Source organism: Podarcis pityusensis (genome assembly GCF_964106645.2).
Source record: "Podarcis pityusensis genome assembly, chromosome: 2".
NCBI classification, from domain to species: domain Eukaryota; kingdom Metazoa; phylum Chordata; class Lepidosauria; order Squamata; family Lacertidae; genus Podarcis; species Podarcis pityusensis.
Genome location: NC_138029.1, coordinates 49,414,085 through 49,426,864, shown reverse-complemented (window position 1 = coordinate 49,426,864; position 12,780 = coordinate 49,414,085). Strand labels below are relative to the sequence as shown.

General features: G+C 40.1%; 1 protein-coding gene and 1 long non-coding RNA gene across 3 annotated transcripts in view; one reads left to right on the top strand and one right to left on the bottom strand.

Annotated features, from left to right (window-relative positions):
- LOC308471375 overlaps window positions 1-12,296 on the bottom strand; it is a 13,912-nt gene extending 1,616 nt beyond the window's left edge. Inside the window, exons 1-2 of the long non-coding RNA XR_013982931.1 lie at window positions 11,938-12,296; window positions 6,207-6,323 (exon numbers count right to left, since the gene is read on the bottom strand). This is a non-coding gene — a long non-coding RNA (uncharacterized lncRNA). The remainder of the gene's footprint in view (window positions 1-6,206; window positions 6,324-11,937) is intronic.
- The window catches only part of SLIT3 (slit guidance ligand 3), a 415,965-nt gene that overhangs the window by 84,005 nt on the left and 319,180 nt on the right, over window positions 1-12,780 (top strand). The window lies entirely within an intron of this gene.

Genomic DNA, 12,780 nt, shown 5'->3' with positions numbered 1-12,780 from the left:
GAGCCACAATCTCTCCAAAGACATCTGTGCGTGTTTTTCTACTTGTAAAATATGGTCTTGTAATGTGGGAAGGTGGTTATTGGTTTTTCGTTCTTGCTTTCATTATGTATTTTGTGTTCTCATTTTGTTTTATTTTATTTTATTTTAAGTTGCGAACCAATCTGTGATCTTCAGATGAAGGGCAAATCTAATAAAGAAATAGTAATGAAATAAATAATTGTAATACAGCTTATTCAATGTAGACAATTCTCAGGTCATAGTATCTATAGTTGCATGCTTTGAGATTGCCCTCCAAAGTGTTTTTATTATATATAAAGATGGTTACTACTGGAATGAATTCTTGTGTCCAGCACCACTTGCCTGTCACAGTACTCCAATAAGCATGCTCTTTGATGCCAGGTAGTAATTTCCTATTAGTTGTGAGTATTGTGTTCAGCGTAAGAAGATCTTACGTGTCCTATGAAAGGGCCAAAGTAATTCACACACGTGCTATATTCTCGGAGTAGAAATTCTATAGCATACCCTTCATGTGCATTGTCTTGGAACAAGAAGTGTATGCAGGTGTGTGTGTGCATAATATTCTAGTTATATCACAAAAGCCATATGAAACAGATGGAGTGAATGGTGAGGAGAGATTGTCTATCTGGATCAGAAAGACTAATTATCTGTGGTATGCTTCAGGAATGCCAGCTCTGCCAATAAAGATTGGAAGCTGTAAGATGAGCTCTGTGTTTTCCAATAGAGTGTGATCTATTAGACCAACTCTGACAGTGTTTGGTCTTCCCTGCTGTGCACAGATTGAGTCCATATAGATGGCTAATTAAACTTTGAATCAGTAAACAGAGATGAGAAGCCACCACTTTGAAGACAAGAAGATCACAAGAGCAATATCCTGTTGGTTGGTTAGCGTCAGTTAAAGCTCAGTATGGCATATCCTCAGCTATGCATTTTATTAATTTAAACCCTCTTCTCACAATCACAGCAAGTTTCTTATGAGCAAATAAGTTCTTGTTTCCTGGTTTATATAAATGTATTTGTTTAATATATTGTGAAATCTACTTAGTAGCATGAAATTTACATTGACACAGTGACTAAAGTCTGTTTTATATATTTGACTGTGAAGCAGCTGAATCCAATTCTTTGCATCCTGTCAAACTGTCACATTTAAATAATTATTTATGTTAAAAGAAGTTATAATAGCAATCTGCTTTTTTTGGTACATTTTTTGCACTTCATATATCCTAAGAAAAATGAAGGAATCTGAAGGTCTGTTTTTATGGTGGCAGATAGTGGATTTTCTTTCAGTGTAATATGTAAATATAATAAATGGCTTATGAGCAGCAACAGGGGTAGATAAGTATGGAATCAGTATTAATAAATGGTGCAGTCCTCAACCCCTGATCTGTGCTGCTATGGGCAGGAACCTACTGCTGCCAGTTGTGGAAGCTCCAAATGGGGTATTTCAGGGCAAGGGTGGAGTGCCTGAACCAATCTTCAGCCCTTCAGCCTGGAACTGGCATGGCAAAAGCATGGGATAAATCCTACTATCTTTCACTTTGGCCAGAGCAGGTGACAGGACCTCAGGGTGATGGCAGATTCACCATTCTGCTCTGCTGTACTGCTGTCTTTCAGGGGTTAGGTATGCTCTGTAAGACTTGACTCAAGATAATAGTACAGGTACAAGCCTCAGGTATGCACGCCCCTTACTCTATCTGCATCATGGCAGTAGATTAGAAGCTACTACTTCTAGTAAGTAGCAAATCATAGTTTCCTATTTGTCTGAACATGTGGAACTGTCATTGTTACAGCTGCCACATCATACCCATTCTGCATTTGTAAGAAATATATCTTTTCATCTGGCAGCACTTATACTTTAGAACTCCTAGCCTATTGATATCACACAGGCACCTTCACTGGACTCTTTTCAGAGCCTGCTAAAAATTTTTTTTCTTTGTTTAGATAAACCTACCCAGATATGCAGGGATGCGGGTGGCGCTGTGGTCTAAACCACTGAGCCTAGGGCTTGCCGATTGGAAGGTTGGCGGTACGAATCCCCGCGACGGGGTGAGCTCCCGTTGTTCAGTCCCAGCTCCTGCCCACCTAGCAGTTTGAAAGCACGTCAAAGTGCAAGTAGATAAATAGGTACCGCTCTAGCCGGAAGGTAAACGGCGTTTCTGTGTGCTGCTCTGGTTCGGCAGAAGCGGTTTAGTCATGCTGGCCACATGACCCGGAAGCTGTCTGTGGACAAATGCCAGCTTCCTCAGCCTATAGAGCGAGATGAGCGCGCAACCCCAGAGTCGTCCGCGACTGGACCTAACGGTCAGGGGTACCTTTACCTTTACCTTACCCAGATATGTAGTATGTTGATGTGTGTTTTTATTTTAATGGAAGTTTTTATTTTTTCTGGATGTTATACTAGTTTTTATGGTTTTATGGTCTTTACTAATAATTTTAGATTTTATTCTCTTTGAGGTTTGTTTGTTTGTTTTTACATTCAAGCAGTGTATTATTATTATTATTATTATTATTATTATTATTATCTTAAATTGTATACCACCCTTCATCCGTAGCTCTTAGGGCAGTTCATAAGATCAAAGCACAAAATACATAACAAAAAAGAACAAGCACAAAACAAAATAACAACCCCCCCATAAACATATTTAAAAGGGTAAAGGGTGAAGGGACTCCTGACCATTAGGTCCAGTCATGACCGACTCTGGGGTTGTGGCGCTTATCTTGCTTTATTGGCCAAGGGAGCCGGCATACAGCTTCCGGGTCATGTGGCCAGCATGACTAAGCCGCTTCTGGCGAACCAGAGCAGTGCACGGAAACACCATTTACCTTCCCGCTAGAGTGGTACCTATTTATCTACTTGAACTTTGACATCCTTTTGAACTGCTAGGTTGGCAGGAGCAGGGACCGAGCAACGGGAGCTTACCCCGTTGCAGGGATTCGAACCGCCGACCTTCTGATCGGCAAGTCCTAGGCTCTGGGATTTAACCCACAGCGCCACCCGCGTCCCATTTAAAAGGGTATAGGATAGTAATTAGCCAAAGGCCTGGTTGAAGAGGAACGTTTTCACCTGGTGTCTAAAGGTGTATAATGAAGGTGCTATCTGAGCCTCCCTGGGGAGAGCATTCCACAAACGGAGCCACTGCAAGAAAGGCATGTTGTTGTGTTGCCATCCTCTCACATGTAAAGTTTATGAAATAAATAAATAAATATGAAATGTCAACCTACTAATTAAAGAAGTTAGTTTACTGTCAAACCACAATTCCACACCACAGTGGCATCTGATTCTTAACTGGGAAGAAACTATGGTTTGCAGAAACTGCATTTTCTTATATTTGGCAAAAAATTAGAAACAGATTTGTTGGAAACTACAGCCAGAAGTTCCTACTTCCTTCGTATGCCTTGTTCTCATAACACAGCTGAACTATGTATTAGGCTCTCTTCAAAAATATGAATGCATGGGAGTAAGTTATGTAGAAATTCAATAGTTTTTATTACTGATAACTAAGCTACAAGTTATATTAAATGCATTGTTTGTGGTACATGCATAGTATGTATTTAGAATGTTTTCTTGAAGGTTGGTATCCTCAACCAATTTACAAGTTAAGAAAATGCTGCACTGAACTCTAGGCTCTGCTTTTTCACAAATATTTGGAGAAAGGAGAAAAAAGGAATTTTAGAAGGAGTAGAAAATTGCTTTCTTTTCAAGTGTCACTGGCTTGACCTTAACTTATTTGAATCTAGCCTGAACATTCCTTGCAGTTTCATTGTGGCCTGTGGCTGCTTTTGCCTTGCAGCAATTAACAAGTCAACACCAAACTTAAGGTTATTCTTCCAAGCAAGTGAATAAGTGGATAGGTGGTGTGTGTTTTTTCTTCCTTCCTTCCTTCTATTCAAACAGTATTCCTCATTTTTGCTATTGGTAACCAACTAAAAGCAAACATGGAGTCAGCCAGCATAGGAAGACTAAGACTATCTTGTCAACATCTGTAAAATATAGTGAAAGCTGGATGTCAGCTTGAGTGTTACAAGGTCTAGTTAGTATCTGGGTCTGTCAGTTTGCAAGGCTGAAATTAGAAAGGGGCAAGTACCGCTGGAATGGTTGCAAGGCTCTCTTTAGGTTTAAAAATTACCTAAAGGGAAATGTTAATTGGCAATTACACATTACATCTCCTATCAACCGTAATTTGGTTTTAATTAACAGCGTTGTGGATTTTTTTTTACCAGTTGCAGCCTCTTGGATTTGTCTTCATTGCATTAATATCAGTTTGGGAAATATGAACACCTTCATTTTTATTGTGTTTCCATATAAGAAAATGGGGTGTGGGTGTGTGTGTACGCGCCTGTCTGTCTCTGTATTCCCTCTTAATCAGCAGAAATTAGATCAACAGAAATTAGTTTTTAATATCTGTGATCTAGGTCCAAGGGCAGGTTACTGCTATTAAAAATATGTCTGGGCGGATGTTTCATTTTAAGTAGGTAACACAATTAAGAGCACTCTATAAAATAAACTTGATTTCTTCTGTCAAGGTATAGCATGCTGCAATCTTTATTACCGTTTCCTGTTTTCAGAATAAGGTCGAACAATATATTAAGAGTTCTGTGTTCTTTAACTAGTTTTATTCTCAGTTATATCACGGTAATGTATGGAAGTTAAAATTAGGTGACATGAGGCTCGTCCACACATGGACCTAAAACTGCTTGTGCCCACAACCTGATAGGTTTCCTGAACTTATAGTGGTAGGGAAGTATTCATTGCAGGGAGGGTGCAACAGTCCACTCAACATCCCCACATTTTATTCCACGCCTGGGGAGCAGGGGTGGGGAGATATAGAAATAAATAAGCTGGCGGTGGGTATAATCATTGTAAGGGCATGAAGTAATAATGTCTTTGCAGCCACTGTTGTATAGTCATTCTGTTGTATAGTCACTGTTGTATAGTCACCAGTAGAGACATTCACTTGTACATTGCTCCATGTGGAACAGCCCTAAGGAGGAACCTCATAACAGATCTGACTTGGTTCTCCCATTGTGAGGCAGCAATTCAGGTGAGGTCAGCGGATCACTGGGCTCATTTGAATTGCCTCTAGTCTGCATCTTAACATGTACCACGTTAGATATTATTTCTTCCACATTGCTGTGTTCCTGGTACCATTCATGCTGTGCATATAGGAAATGTCTGAACTAGCCCCTACGCAAAAGATGGAACGAAGTCAACTCCAGCAAGATCAATGAGTAATTCAGATGTGTCCTTTTGTCTGCTATTTTTTAAACTTTAGGATATATTTTAATCACTCGAACACTTTAAAGGTGTCTAGAGGCAACAATGCTATCTTGTTTCTTTCTGGTTATAAAATATTCTTCAAATAAACTACAGTGGTTTGTGTTGGATGTCCCAGGTCGCTGGATACAATAGGCCCACAGATTTGCAAGCATCAAATGAAAGGACTTCCATTAAAGAAACATAGCATGGGGGAAAGGAACTATACTAGATTTGTTGCACTGAAATAGACTTATGCACTCCATGGCTGAATGAATCTACTAGGGCAATAAGGTAGTTACTTAAAACAAATCATGTTGTTTTTGTAGTAAAAGTCAGAATTTTAAGCAGTGATCCTTTTGGAGCTCTTTGTAACCAAATAAGGACATGGTGCATAAGGATAGAGAGAAATTAAGCCTAAAACAAAAGCAATATCGCAACTGTTAAAATGAAATGCCATTTCTGCTTCCATTTGGAAGGGTTCCTCCTTTATAAACCCCTCCTTTGAGCCCCATCTTGGCATGCAGTCCTGGCTAGCTTACAACTATAAAGTGCTGAAGAGAAGTGAGCAGAGGGTGGGAAAGAAGGCGGAAATATGTAGCACTGGAAATTTTCAAAGAACAGCTTTGAAGAAGGATCATAATAATTCTGATGCTGTGTGGGCTTGAGGAATTTCAATAATGGTGCAGAATTTACAGTATACAACCCATGGAAGACTGGCTTTTAAAGCTGATAAATCTTATGCCTCACAGGTTTTTTGCCTGTATTAGGGTCACTAAAACATAAGCTAAATGTGGCATATGCATAGCTTATTGTGAGAAACTGAGGTAAAATTCTCCATTGCTTTCCTTTCAGGGAATGAATGGTGCTTATTTATGAACAGTACAGGAGTGAAATGAAGGAAGTATTCCTTGAAAATGACAAGACTACATACCTTTTGAGTCTTGAAATAAAAATATTAATTCCATGGCTTTTCAAGTGACATGCCGTAGAGATGCAGTTAAAGTGGTTAAAGCTATGCATTTCTCACTTAACTATTTGATGCCACAACCTGCCATAATAAAAGCAAAAAAAATACTGAATGACTGAAAGTTTTGGAAATGGAGAATGAAAAAACTGAGGTTGACCCATGTAAGTATTATTTAATGTAGGCTCATGGTGTTTTATAGGGTTTGCAAACACTTAACTTGGTTCTTTTATTATTTCAAGTGCAATTACTGCACTCTATTAATGAAACTGTGTGCCTTCTGACCGATTCTGGCAAGTGTCTATGTCCTTCATTGCTCTGTCAGATTCCTTCTGTAATTGACCACTACCTCTTGTGGTTTGGTATGTTCCATATACATGAAATATAATATCCCTTATCCTTGCTGACAAACTGGACCTACTGTTCTCCCTTGTTGGGTAGATGGCAGAACAAGAATTAACAGAAGGGAAAAGGGATGTTAGGCAGTTGGAGTGCCAGTTTCCCTTTTTGTGCAGACCAGGGCCAGTCAGCCCAAGTGTCGATATTGAAGAGTCCTTGATCCTAGGTATGTATTATCTGTTAGAGCGGGTGTTGTTTGTCTAGCACAATCTGTAATTGCTGTATTTTGTAATGTAACCATGCCAACTAACAGAGCTTTCTTGGAGGTATGTTAAATACCTCCAAGATCTGGACATACAGTGTTCTGGAGCTGTTCACATTAACTTCTCCATTTTTTGTATGTGTATGGAAATAGTTGCAGCAAAACATTTTATATGCACTTTCAGCAAAATGTATCCCAAACCTTCCTTCCTTGCTGGGCTGCTTTGCAGCTAGAAATACTGCATTAGCTCCTTTGACAGAGCTGAAAAATATAGCAGTGCATCTCACATCTCTCTTTTGTCAAAAAGCAAAACCATACATGCCTGGTGGAGGGCAAAGGCTGCAGCTAATCATTATGCCAGGAAGGCTACAATAAACCTTGCTTTTGAACAAGGGTTTACTCACACACAACACCTTACCCAGCAGTGTCTACACCTGCACATGGATTGTGGATGGTTGCTATATATCATACTGCCACCCCAAACAGTCACCAAATTAAACAAGTAGATGAAAGTCAGATTTATGAGGCTTTAGCTTTGGATAGTTTTAACCCTTCATAAGAAGAGCAGACTTATCACTCTAATTGCTTTAGCTAACATGACTATAGTTATGCACTATATACTTGCTTTCTGCACAGCATACAAAGGTAAAGGTAAAGGTAAAGGTACCCCTGCCCATACGGGCCAGTCTTGCCAGACTCTAGGGTTGTGCGCTCATCTCACTCTATAGGCCGGGAGCCAGCGCTGTCCGCAGACACTTCCGGGTCACGTGGCCAGTGTGACAAGCTGCATCTGGCGAGCCAGCGCAACACACGGAACGGCGTTTACCTTCCCGCTGGTAAGCGGTCCCTATTTATCTACTTGCACCCGGGGGTGCTTTCGAACTGCTAGGTTGGCAGGCGCTGGGACCGAACGACGGGAGCGCACCCCGCCGCGGGGATTCGAACTGCCGACCATGCGATCGGCAAGTCCTAGGCGCTGAGGTTTTACCCACAGCGCCACCCGCGTATATAGGTGCGCCTAATCATTGTCTGTCCCTAAGATACTGGAGTGGGTGGGTGGGTTGTGACCTTTTCATGTTTGTACCAGCCATAGGCTCCATTATTAAGACTTTATCTCTACAGCAGTACAAAAAGAAAACCTAAGCATTTCAAAATCAAGGAAATCTATTCCGATTTGTATCAGATGTGAGAAATCTGATGATCTCTCTTTCTTAAGTGATATAAAATGGAAAATGTGCTATGACTTTGCAGATGCATTTCTACAGGGATTCTGAAGCATATGAGAACTTAAAACAAATGAATTCCTTTTTACTTTTCATGTTTTGGTTAAATGGTAGCTTTAGAGCCAGTGAATTTATAGTTATAGGTATGTTCAGGTGCTTGTTTTAGAATTAAGCTAAAATTGTTTGGGTAGTGATAATAATATCCTCATCCAGCTTGCAGGCTGGAAATCTCTTGAGCTTTTCAAAGATTTGAACATGGAAGTGGTGTAGAATAGTGACCTGTTTGTTTTTTTGGGGGGGGGGAGACACACAAAACAAACAGTACTACAAAAAAAATGCTGTAAATATTTGTAACTTGGATATATTTGCAATAGAACCCACAGCAGTTGTTAGGTAGTTTAGCCAGTGTGCTATCACCAAGTGCAGGGAATAATAAGGTCATCACACAGGACAGCAAAGCCATCTCCACCCATTTAGAAAATAGAGATATATTCTAAACCTAGATTAGCCGGCATCGTATGTAAAAATTCAGATACCAATACAATATTTAAACTAACAGTCAAAATGAAAACAACATCAAGAGAATGGAGGTAGAGCAGGTACCATGATATGATCCCTAAAAACCCTGCAATTCAGACTTCTGACCTGAAAAAATAATGGGAATGTGCTGCTATTGTTCTTCTGGTCCTTTCTGCAGACCTGTCTCGCATTGTCCACTTGTCTCTGCTCTGCCTTACTTGTATTTGCTTCACTTTTGCCTCACTGCTTCAAAGACCTTGTCCTCCTTAATCTTTTCTGCAGAGATATAGTCTTTTCACACCCTGTTCTTGTAGTCCAAATGATAGTTGTTAGTTCTGTTGATGGTGAAGATGGGATGGAGAATGCCTGAGCAACTCTTAATTATAAAATGTACAATTTTTAGACAGGATTCTGGATTAGTTAAGAGCTAGGGACATAACAAACATAAATGTCTTTGAAGTATCCAAACAAGATCATATGTATGAAAATACATATAACTTACAGGCCACATCAGCATTCGTTTCTGACTTATAACCGTGAATCATGACATATTGTGATGCATGAATGAAGCCATAATCATTATACTAAAATAGATTCAGTTCCTAGAGTATCACACTTGTCCTGTGTGATGCAATTCCCTGTGTGATGTAATTAGTTCCAACAATTACAGATTCCCTCAAAATAGTGGTGATGTCCTGGTTAAAATATCCCATGAAGAAATATCTGTTAAAGACCATCAAGTTTAATTCAAATAAGAGAGGAAGACAGCACAAAATCACTGGAGACCCATATTTTTTAACAAGTGAAGAATGTCTGTTTCTTTCCTCTGAAGTATCCAGCATAACTGGTGCATCCTGGGAAGCAATGTTTCAAGGATTCCATGGAAGCAGACTGCACAGCAGAAATGTGGGAGCCTAACAATGATTTAAGACTGCTTAGAAGTTTTTCACATATGTAAGAATGAGGAATAGCAGTGAGAGCCTACATTACTCTTCATCCCAAAGGAGAAGGTCAGGAATGTGAGGCTGAGTCAAGGAACACAGAACTCAATTTGCAATGTGTTTGGAGGATCATATGGTGCTTTGAATAAAATAATGACTTACATATCCATTTTGTGAAGCAAGCATATCTTGGTAACCTCTTGCCATAAATTTTAGGCTACTTTCTTTCAGTATCTCTTTCTAGTCTAACTGAACATATACTAACGTCTGGGAAAATTGGCCAAGGTATTTTAAAAATAAAATACTGTGAAAATCTGCTTAATCAAATACATATATGATGCAAACATTTCTGACTTATCCAGATGCATTGGTTTTATGTACATAAAAAGTCTTTTTTTTCTTTTTGTTTATGAGAACACAACTTTTTCTTTCTTTTACTGAACTAACAGTGTGGTACAGTCTCTCTCTTTTTGGTGCGCAAAGTGTACAGGCAGACTTTGATTCCGCCCAAAGCAAATTTATCTCCTTTTGCACCTGACTTGCCTCCCTTTGAGGAAGCGGGCTGCAAAGTTTAGTCAAGACTGGGTGAAGGGATTCTCCTTTCTCTCATATAGCCTGGCCTTCATGCCTGACTTGCTTCCCCTGCTCAAAATATGTCAACAGCAAAGAGACAGGCCCACCCATGCTGACTAGGGTAGAGCACCTCCGCTCCCATCATCCTTTGTTGGGCAGTCTGGCTTCCCAGATTCCCAATGGAGCTAGGCCTCTGGGCATACCTCCTTCTAGGTGGGTGCCTGGGGTCAGATGAGCATTTTGTTAGTTGTACTATAAAGGCAATCCTCGTTTTGGTGGGGGTTCCGTTCTGGACCCCACACACGTAAGCCCACTCCACCTCCCCTTGCCAAGCCCCTTTTCATTACCTCTTTATGATGTTTTGGGCCTGCCCTGTGGAACACCCTCCCATCAGATGTCAAGGAAATAAGCAACTATCCTACTTTTATAAGACATCTGAAGGCAGCCCTGTTTAGGGAAATTTTTAATGTTTAATGCTGTTTTGTGTTTTTAATATTTGATTGGGAGCCGCCCAGAGTGGCTGGGGAAACTCAGCCAGATGGGCTGGGTATAAATAATAAATTATTATTATTACTTCTGGGTTCACCACTGTGCGTCCATGCTCAATTTCGTGTCATTCAGATGTGCCTAAATCAGGATTTGCCTGTAGTACTATTCTTTTGCAGTAGCGTCCAGATGGAATGTAAATTATTTGCTTATATTTTTGTGGAAAGCATTACTTTTACCATATGTTATTAACCTAAAGTTTTTTTTAGTGCTCTGTTTACAAACATACTAATACCTCTTGACTGGCAGCATATTTTGATTTGAAGGAATTTCAATATATGTTAGAAAATGTCTGAATAGATAGCAGAAAAGCCTGTTTCATGAAGAACTGGACTTTGAATGCATCTAGCTGTGTAGGCATGAATTTTTTTGGTACTATTTCATAACATTCAGTACAGAGGCCCTGAGAGAAATGCATGCTTAACACCCTTCAAAAGCTGTTCTGCCTCCCCATCCCCCAGCAAAGCCATTCTGCTGAGACTGTACTTTCAGGAACGGAGTTTTTCACAAGCAACTTTTTTTTAAAAAGCATCTTAATTCCATATTGCAGACACAATGACTAAAGGAAAATGTATATCAGGCTAGCACTTTGGGGGGAGTTAAATTTCCACTCAATTGTCTGCTTTCCATTTCCATGCTGTCATGGTTAACATATTAGAGCCCACTTCACAGGATGGTTGAAGGTTTGCAAAAAGCATAGACTAGTAGTTACATGGAAAATCAAGGCTTATGGGTTTTGAACGAAACATTTGGGGCATCTAGAATATGAAGCTTTTGCTTTGTACATATTGCCCATCCTGGGATAGGGCTGTCAAACCAGGACACTGTAATTTGCCTTCATTTAAGTCTGCCCTTTCAGACCTCCTGGTAAAACTGTATGTGGGGCTCCCCTTAAACAGAAATAAGGATACTTGGTAAGTTTGATCTTTGCAAATTATGATATGAACTATCCCAATCTATACCAGTGTGCAGACTTTGGTTTTCAAACATATCCAGCAGTAGCATTTATGGTGAAGCAGATCTGCTCTCCCAGCTGCAGTATTTGTGCGGATGTTTAGGGAGGCAGCAGAGGATATATTATTTAATCATATCCTTCCTAACTTGCACTAGCAAGTTCCATATTCTAGCAGAGTTCCAAATATTCCCCTTTTTAAATTACACAGCAATCAGCTTGTTGCTGACTCATCTGAGTCTTACTATTAAAGATTCCTTCCTGGTAAAATCCCTTCTAATCCCTCTTAAAAAGAATAAACACAAGAATCTGATTAACGTTAATATAAAAGTAGTTTACTCACATATTAATTCAGGTTCACAGACATATCCCTGAAGGCAGGCTTAGGTTACATAACAACTAGAACTATTCCATAAAGAAGTTAGTCCCAAGTGACTACGACTGAGCAGTCACTTCTTCAAACACACAGCAACATACAAAATGGAGAACACACACTGATCAGAACATGGAGGCTAGTACAACAGACCACACCCTCTTCAAGTCACGTGTAGTGGAAATCTGTCCCAGATCAGGAGGAAACAGGAAGTCTTCTCCTGAGTGGTACAAAACATCCTCTGACATGTCCACTGTAGGAATGTTGTACTTGACTGCAGTTTTACATCCCACAATGTTGCACCTGGATAGGGCTAGGCTGGAGCAGGGGCAGGGTGATGGTGTTAAAAGCACAGGTTCCATGGCACCAACCTGCCCTTCCCAATGTCCCATCAGCATCCAAGTAGGCAGTAGTGAAGTGTGTCCGGAGGTTGGTTCCACCCTGTCACACTTGCCGCTACTGAACATATCCCTGCAACCATGAAGGGTGAAAACCGGGCCTTATCAGAAGCGCACTTCATTTAAATTCAGTCTCAAATTCTGCATTTGTAGAAGTAACGAATGGGCTTGGTTTTAAAAGGTAAGGTGAGAATATATGCTGAGTGTAAGTATATATGCAGGTGACCAAAATGATTATAATCTGAATGCTCTCCCCAAGGAGGTGGCAGGCAAAAACATTCCTCTTCAACCGGGTCTTTGCCCAATTAACACAATATGCCCCTTTTAAATATGTTTGTGAGAGGAGGTAGGGGGGTTATTGGGGTTTTTGGGTCTTGTTTTTATTACATACTTTGTGTTTTATATTGTACTTTTA